At 37.6% G+C, this 6,989-nt stretch overlaps 1 long non-coding RNA gene across 2 annotated transcripts in view; it reads right to left on the reverse strand.

The window, feature by feature from the left end:
- Positions 1 to 5,223, reverse strand: part of LOC130248081 (uncharacterized) — a 10,569-nt gene extending 5,346 nt beyond the window's left edge. For both annotated transcript variants that reach the window (XR_008839597.1, XR_008839596.1), the window contains exon 1: positions 5,147 to 5,223. This is a non-coding gene — a long non-coding RNA (uncharacterized LOC130248081). The remainder of the gene's footprint in view (positions 1 to 5,146) is intronic.
- Positions 5,224 to 6,989: the final 1,766 nt, after the last annotated feature.

Consider the following 6,989-nt stretch of genomic DNA (forward strand, 5'->3'; position numbering starts at 1 on the left):
AAACAAATTACTGATGTTTTTGTTTTTTATACAGGGAAATTACAGTATTATTTATACAGTATTTTTTCTGTTATTTTAAATTATATTTAAAAGTCCGTAAAAATTACAAACAATATTTGTAAATTAACAGCTTGACTGTTATTTTATGTACTATATAATTAATGACACATTACAGCAATTTTCCTGTTTTATACAATACAATTGCCGTATTATTTACACAGTGTTTTTTCCAGATTTTTTGAAGTACATTTAAAATTACGTAAAATTAAAGTAATGAATTGTAATTACTTGCTCTGTAAAAAAAAAATTAAAATCTTAAAAAAAGGTCAAATGACTGGCAGCTACGGCTGCCAAACAAAAACCATAAAATTATGGTAAAATTTCTTTGTTGAAATAAAGTGCAAAAAAAAATAAATCTACAGATATTTTCATTAAAATATTTACAGAAAAACACTGTTATTTTACAGACTTTTCCTAGATTATTACGATCAAATCCGTTCAATAAATAAAATAGATAAATTCCGCTTACATGCACCTGTTTCCGGATTCCGCTGATTGCACACACACAGTCGGAGGATCGTTATGAACTGATTACATGGACTTTAAAAGCAGCACAGACGCACGCACCAATTGCTAAGTCTTGTTATACTGTTACTGTGAACATTATGATGCGTTTCTCTTCTTTTGCTGTGCTTTGTTTGTTAATTGTTTATGTGGTTTGCTGCTTGGACTGACCATTTGGCTGTTATTTGACCATGACTCTGGATTCCCTGCATACATCTGTTTGCCCCTGTGTTGACTGTTGCTTGCCTGACCATCTCTGTGTAATAATTCTGCATTTGGATCTGCACTCCTTTGTCAGCATCCCCTTCACATTACAGTTCCATTTAATTTAAGATTTGTAACTGAATCATTCCATATAATTTAAACCTCTACATGTTTTATATAAATACTATTCAATAAAATGCAACAACTGTAATCTTAAAGTTGTGAGAATTTTATTTAGTTGTATCTCGTTTGTTGTTTTTCCAGACGTTTTTGATCCAAAATAAAACTATTAAATTACGACCTTGAGCATGTCTTGGCATTTTATTAAAGGTGTTTAATTGTAATGGTTGAGAGAGAAAATTCTTTTATACAACATTGTTTTCTCTTGAAATTTTAGTGCAGTCACTTTATTGATGGTGTTCGATCATAAAAATCTAGGAAAAGTTTGTGAAATAACAGTGTTTCTCTGTAAAACTCTTAGTGTGTAACTTTTTTGAACGGATTTGATGGTAATAATCTAGGAAAAGTCTGTAAAATAACAGTGTTTTTTTGTAAACATTTTAATGAAAATATCTGTAGATTTATTATTTTTTGCACTATTTCAATAAAGAAATTTTACCGTAATATTATGGTTTTTGTTTGGCAGCCGTAGCTGCCAGTCATTTGACTTTTTTTTTTACGATATTTTTTTTTACAGTGCAGAGACTTTTGTGTTTCAGTATTGTGGGGCTGTCTTGGCTGACACATCTCTACAATATCGCATGGAGGTCGGGTACAGTACCTCTGGACTGGGCAACTGTAGTGGTGGTTCCCATTTTTAAGAAGGGGGACCGGAGGGTGTGCTCCAACTATAGGGGGATCACACTCCTCAGCCTTCCTGGGGAAAGCCTATGCCAGGGTACTGGAGAGAAGGATCCGGCCGATGGTTAATGCAATGGAACAATGCAGTTTTCGTCCGGGCCGTGGTACACTGGACTAGTTCTGTACCCTTACCTGGGTGCTTGAGGGTTCATGGGAGTATGCCCAACCAGTCCACATGTGTTTTGTAGATGACCATGTTGCTCTGGGGATAAGGGGTCAGAGACGCTCTGTTAAGGGCTGTCTCGTCCATGAATGAACAGAGTAGGAGTTTGGTTTGCATTGTCAACAATGCAAAGTCAGACTTGTTTCCGGTCCAAGTTGGACTCCGGCAGGCCTGCCCTTTGTCACCAATTCTGTTCATAATTTTTATGAACAGTGTCACGACTAATAAAGGATACTGTGAGGGATTGAATTGCAAGTAAAAGTATATTTGACAGCGTCAGAATAAACAAGACAAAGTAGGGATCACGTGAATAGTCACAGGAAGACAGGGCTGTAGACAGACAGGAAACAGAAAGACGAACGGGATCAAGTAGCCACTCCTCACAGTTTTGAGCACAGACAGAGACACATGAACAAACACACATGTTGCTGAGTCTTGTTAAACTGTACTGTGGACATTACGACGCCTTTCCCTTGCCTAGTCTTGTCGTATATCGATCTTTGCTTTGTTTTGTTTGTTAATTCATGTTGTTTGTTTAGTCTGCTGCCTGCCTTTGACCATCCGCCTGCTTATTGACTACGATTCTAGATTGCAAGACCCGCTGGGAATGGGGCTTGTTGGTCATTCCACCACCACACATCAGCCAGTTAACAAGATGGCAGCCTTCAGTCTACCAGCTCACAAAATGGCCACAACCAGCCCTCCAACGCATAAGATGGTAAGCGCCAGTCTGCCATCAACTGACAAGATGGCATCCTGTTCCGAGTCTCTTCCTGCCATAGTTCCTGTTGTCGTTCTTGTTCCTGAAATACCATCACCTGAGCCACCAGAATGGCCTCCACCACCTGAGTTGCCATAACTGCTGCCACCACCAGAGCTGTAACTGCCAGAGTTGCCAGAGTCTCCGCCACCAGAGCTGTTACAGACAGAATTTCAAAGCGCAGCCATGGGCTGGAGGGTCTCTGGTTAGGGGACCACAGGGTTTAATTCGCAGACGATGTTGGTCTGTTGACTTCATCGAACATAGACCTTCAGCATGCACTGGGGCAGTTTGCTGCCGAGTGTGACGCAGCTGGGATGAGAATCAGTACCTCCAAGTCCGAGGCCATAGTGCTCCACAGGAAAAAGGTGGTTTGCCACCTCCAGGTAGGAGGAAAGTCCTTACCCCAGGTGGAGGAGTTCAAGTATCTTGGGGTTTTGTTAACGATCGAGGGAATGATGCAATGTGAGATTGACAGGCGGATTGGTGCAGCAGCAGCAAAAGTACTACAAAAACAATCCATCTTTTTGTTGGGAGGGATAGCTTTTCTTTTAAGAAAATGTAAGCATTGTGGAAATTTTGTTCACTGACTGCATATTGGGTGAAAACGACATGAAGTGCGTTAATGCTATGGCCACAAAAGACCAATGCTGTGCTTGTAGAGTTTTGAAAATGTGACAACTGGTTGGACAAACTCTTGATGGCGACTGAAAAAAACTGTAGTCTGAATCTGACTGGACTGTGTAGTAACCTGTGATGTAAAATAACAAATTAAAAATACTCAAAATTCTGTAATTGAGTAGTTTTTCTCAGAAATTGCAATTTACTAAGTAGTTTTAAAAATGTGTACTTTTACATTCCCTTGAATACATTTTTAGTGCTGTATTGGTATTTTTACTTCTACTTTATTTTTTCTGTCTATGGGGATTAGAAATATCAGTCTTGTGATTCCCTTTCAATCACATCACACATAGAAGGTAAATCGCATCATGAACTACCTCGAGACATGGCGTTGTACCCCAACGTCGTAGGGACGTTGCATTTTGTTTGGAAATGAAAATCGGATTGACATCAGAACCCAACGTCAGGCCGACATCAATGTCCAATGTCTAACCTAAAATCAACATCTAATGACGTTACACAGCTTGACGTTGTGTGGACATTACCACTAAGACATCTATCAGATGTTGGATTTGCCATACCTGATGAATAAATCTCAGTATTTGACGTCAATATGACGTTGGTTTAAGATGTTGGCTCGACATTGGATTTTGATCACTTTCTAACACAACCTAAAATCAACCAAATATTAACATCATTATTGGACATGAAAATAAAGTTGTCCTTAAACGCTGGCTATACATTGAATTTTGGTCACCTGACATCACAAACTAAATCTAACCTAATATTAATGTCTTATGACGTTGTGTGCCTGCTGGGCAATAACTAAATGCGCGTTTACACACATCCACAAATTACATGTAAATGCATCAGCTTTCTACAGCGGAATACTCACTACTCTTGAGTATTTTTGAAAGGTCTACTTTTTACTCATACGTTGAGTAATATTTACAACAGATACCTTTATTCTACTTGCACTACATTTTTAAGCAAGTAATGGTACTTTTACTTAAGTATGGTTTTTCAGTACTGGTAGTAGCTGCAGGTCAGTTATGAGAAATCATGGGAAGTATAATTATAATATATTCTGTACATGCAAAGCTGACCCTGAGGTTCTGCATTTAGAAAGCAAAAGAGAAAAAGAAAGAATAACTGTCAGGAAAAAAGAAAGTGAAAGAGGAAGGTTGATCAAATGAAGTTTTTTTTGTTTGTTTGTTTATGAAGAAGACTATATTGTTACATGTATTTATTGCTATGTTCTGATTCAGGTTGGTAAGATTTAACATCGGGGAATTTTTACTTTCATCATAAGTATTAAAAATAATAATAAAAAATAATTACACAATAATATAATACAATAATAATTACTGTACATTAGTTAAACTATATTAAATATATAATAATAAATCAGTTATAATAAAATTATAGATATATTAATAAATAAAATGAAATATATTTACTTTATTCGCTACAGTAGAAAAGGAAAGTAACACCTGCACACATCTTTGTCAGATCAAGTGATTCCTGGACATGTGATAAATGGATTACTGACAACAGATGCTTAGAAGTTTCACTTTTTATGATATCAGATGCGTCAATCTGAGGAATCACCTTCTTACAGTACAGTATTCATGATATTCAGCCAATATCACAAACAGCTCTTAACCAGAAACAGCCCACAGTTGGTTTATTGTACATTAGAAGGGAATTTCTAACTTCTGCCCCTTTTTAAAGTGCAAAAGTGTAAAGTACATGAGAAAAGCCCCCTGTAGAGCAAGCGGAGCCCCTCACATTCACTACACCCACACAGTCTGACACACACATGCACAGATATCTCAGCTATTTAAGACGCAGAGCAGCCGAGTGTGATTCCCAGAGGTAAGAAGATAAGGAAGCAGGCGTGACATTAAGAGAAACAGAAAGAGAGAAAGCTGTCATTTTACAAAAAAGCCCTGTGTCTTGTATCTGCTTACTCTGTATTTGGCTGTTTCTGCTCCTCAATGTAGTGATTCAGCACTTTTGGTCATGTGACCATCGGGAGATCCCTCACAGCAGTCATGTGACTGGCTGGAAGCTTCTCCCACTGCCAGAGCCGATTCCCAGAAACCTGAGCTCAAGAGGAAAGAGAATACTGCGTGTTTTTGTTTATCTGCTTGTGTCTTTTCTGACCTTTCCGAGTGTGGTTTAGTTAACCCTATAAATCCTAACTCGTTAGGTTTGATTTCAAAAACCTCCAAAGTTTGCTTTTGGATACATGTATGCTTTTTTTATTTGATCGATAATTTATAATTTATAACAAAAAAATATATTTCTAGTTTATTTCTAAAAACATTGCCCTACAAAAACAGCAATTTTACAGCTTCCAATACATACATGCGTACAATATTGTGTCTACTGTAAGACAATTTTAGAATGCAAAAAAGGACAATATTCATTCTGGGATGTGGTAAAGGCTTCTGTTTAATTATTAGCACACTTCATCAATCTTTATGTATCTCACATGGGCACAATTTCAGTATTTGGATAATACAGTACATGTTCATGAGGTAAATGTACCAGATCTCATTTTACGGTTCACAATGGATGCAATGCAACACAACACAAAGCAGCAATACTGTAAAAACAAAACAAAACAAAACAGATGTCCTGAAAGAAATTACTAGTATATTGTCCATAAAACACACTATCAGTCAATCAGTCAGTCAATCAATCAATCAAGATCATTTATGAATCATAGCTCACTTTTAACAGACAGTGTGTTTCCCAAAAGCACAATTAAGCTGCGGTCACTTTGGGCTTTGTGTGTGCGAAATTCTGTCGTGCGGCGCTGCGAAAAGGGGCGGGATTAAACAAGATGATTAGACATTAAAAAAAGCCAGCGATTGCTCCATATTTTAAAATTCTGTCCAGAGAGGCCATGTTTTGATCTGATCTTGACTGGTCTCACGCAGTCAAGTGATGGGATTTCGCAGGTCAGAGTTCACCAAGCTTGAACTTTGCACTGCAGCGAACTGCGAAACTTAACGCGTGACCCTGCGTTTCCAGTCTGACGCATTTGCATGCGTATGAATGGAAGTCTATGGGAGGAAAAGCCTAGTGTGACCGCAGCTTTACTCAACTAAAGTTAAGATGGTAATTTATGTTGTTACTTCAACATAGTTTAATGATTTTGTGTTTCCTGAATCCCTTGTTCCAACAAACATTTGCAAACTGAAGAAATGCACATCTCGATGTGTTCAAAAGAGTTTCCTCCTATATGTGACATATCCAGATAAATAGATCATGAAAGTGACCAAATGCCAAGCTAATGCCAAGTTCACACTGCACGATATTAGCCCTGATGTTTACTCGCATCAGGTTTTGTGAAATATAAATAATGCCCAAATACCATGAATTAATACAATAAAATGCCCAAAATTGGAAGCAAATAATTGTGGGTGACAGTTGTGCAGTGTGAATTATAAAAATTGCTTTCAGAGAAAATTGTGGGTGCCTCTGAAATATTTGGCATTTGAAATATCTGGACCTGATGGCGATTCAAAATCCTGCTCTGTGAAAAGAGCAGTTATAGAGAGCAGTATCAGGAAACAGATACTTATGCAGTGTGAAAACCACTACAGTTCAGTTCATGCAGTAAGAACTCAGCATTATGTGCAGTACAACATATACTTTTCCAGCCTGATCTCACAAGGAAACATAACTATCTTACATTTTATTAATTAAGTGGCTAATTCATAAAAGCTCAGTCGGGCAAAAAAGTATGATTTTTAAAAAGAGGCATGGTACCCAACCCCGCCCCTAAACCCAACCGTCATT

Source organism: Danio aesculapii, chromosome 20 (assembly GCF_903798145.1).
Source record: "Danio aesculapii chromosome 20, fDanAes4.1, whole genome shotgun sequence".
In the NCBI taxonomy this organism is placed as follows: Eukaryota; Metazoa; Chordata; class Actinopteri; order Cypriniformes; family Danionidae; genus Danio; species Danio aesculapii.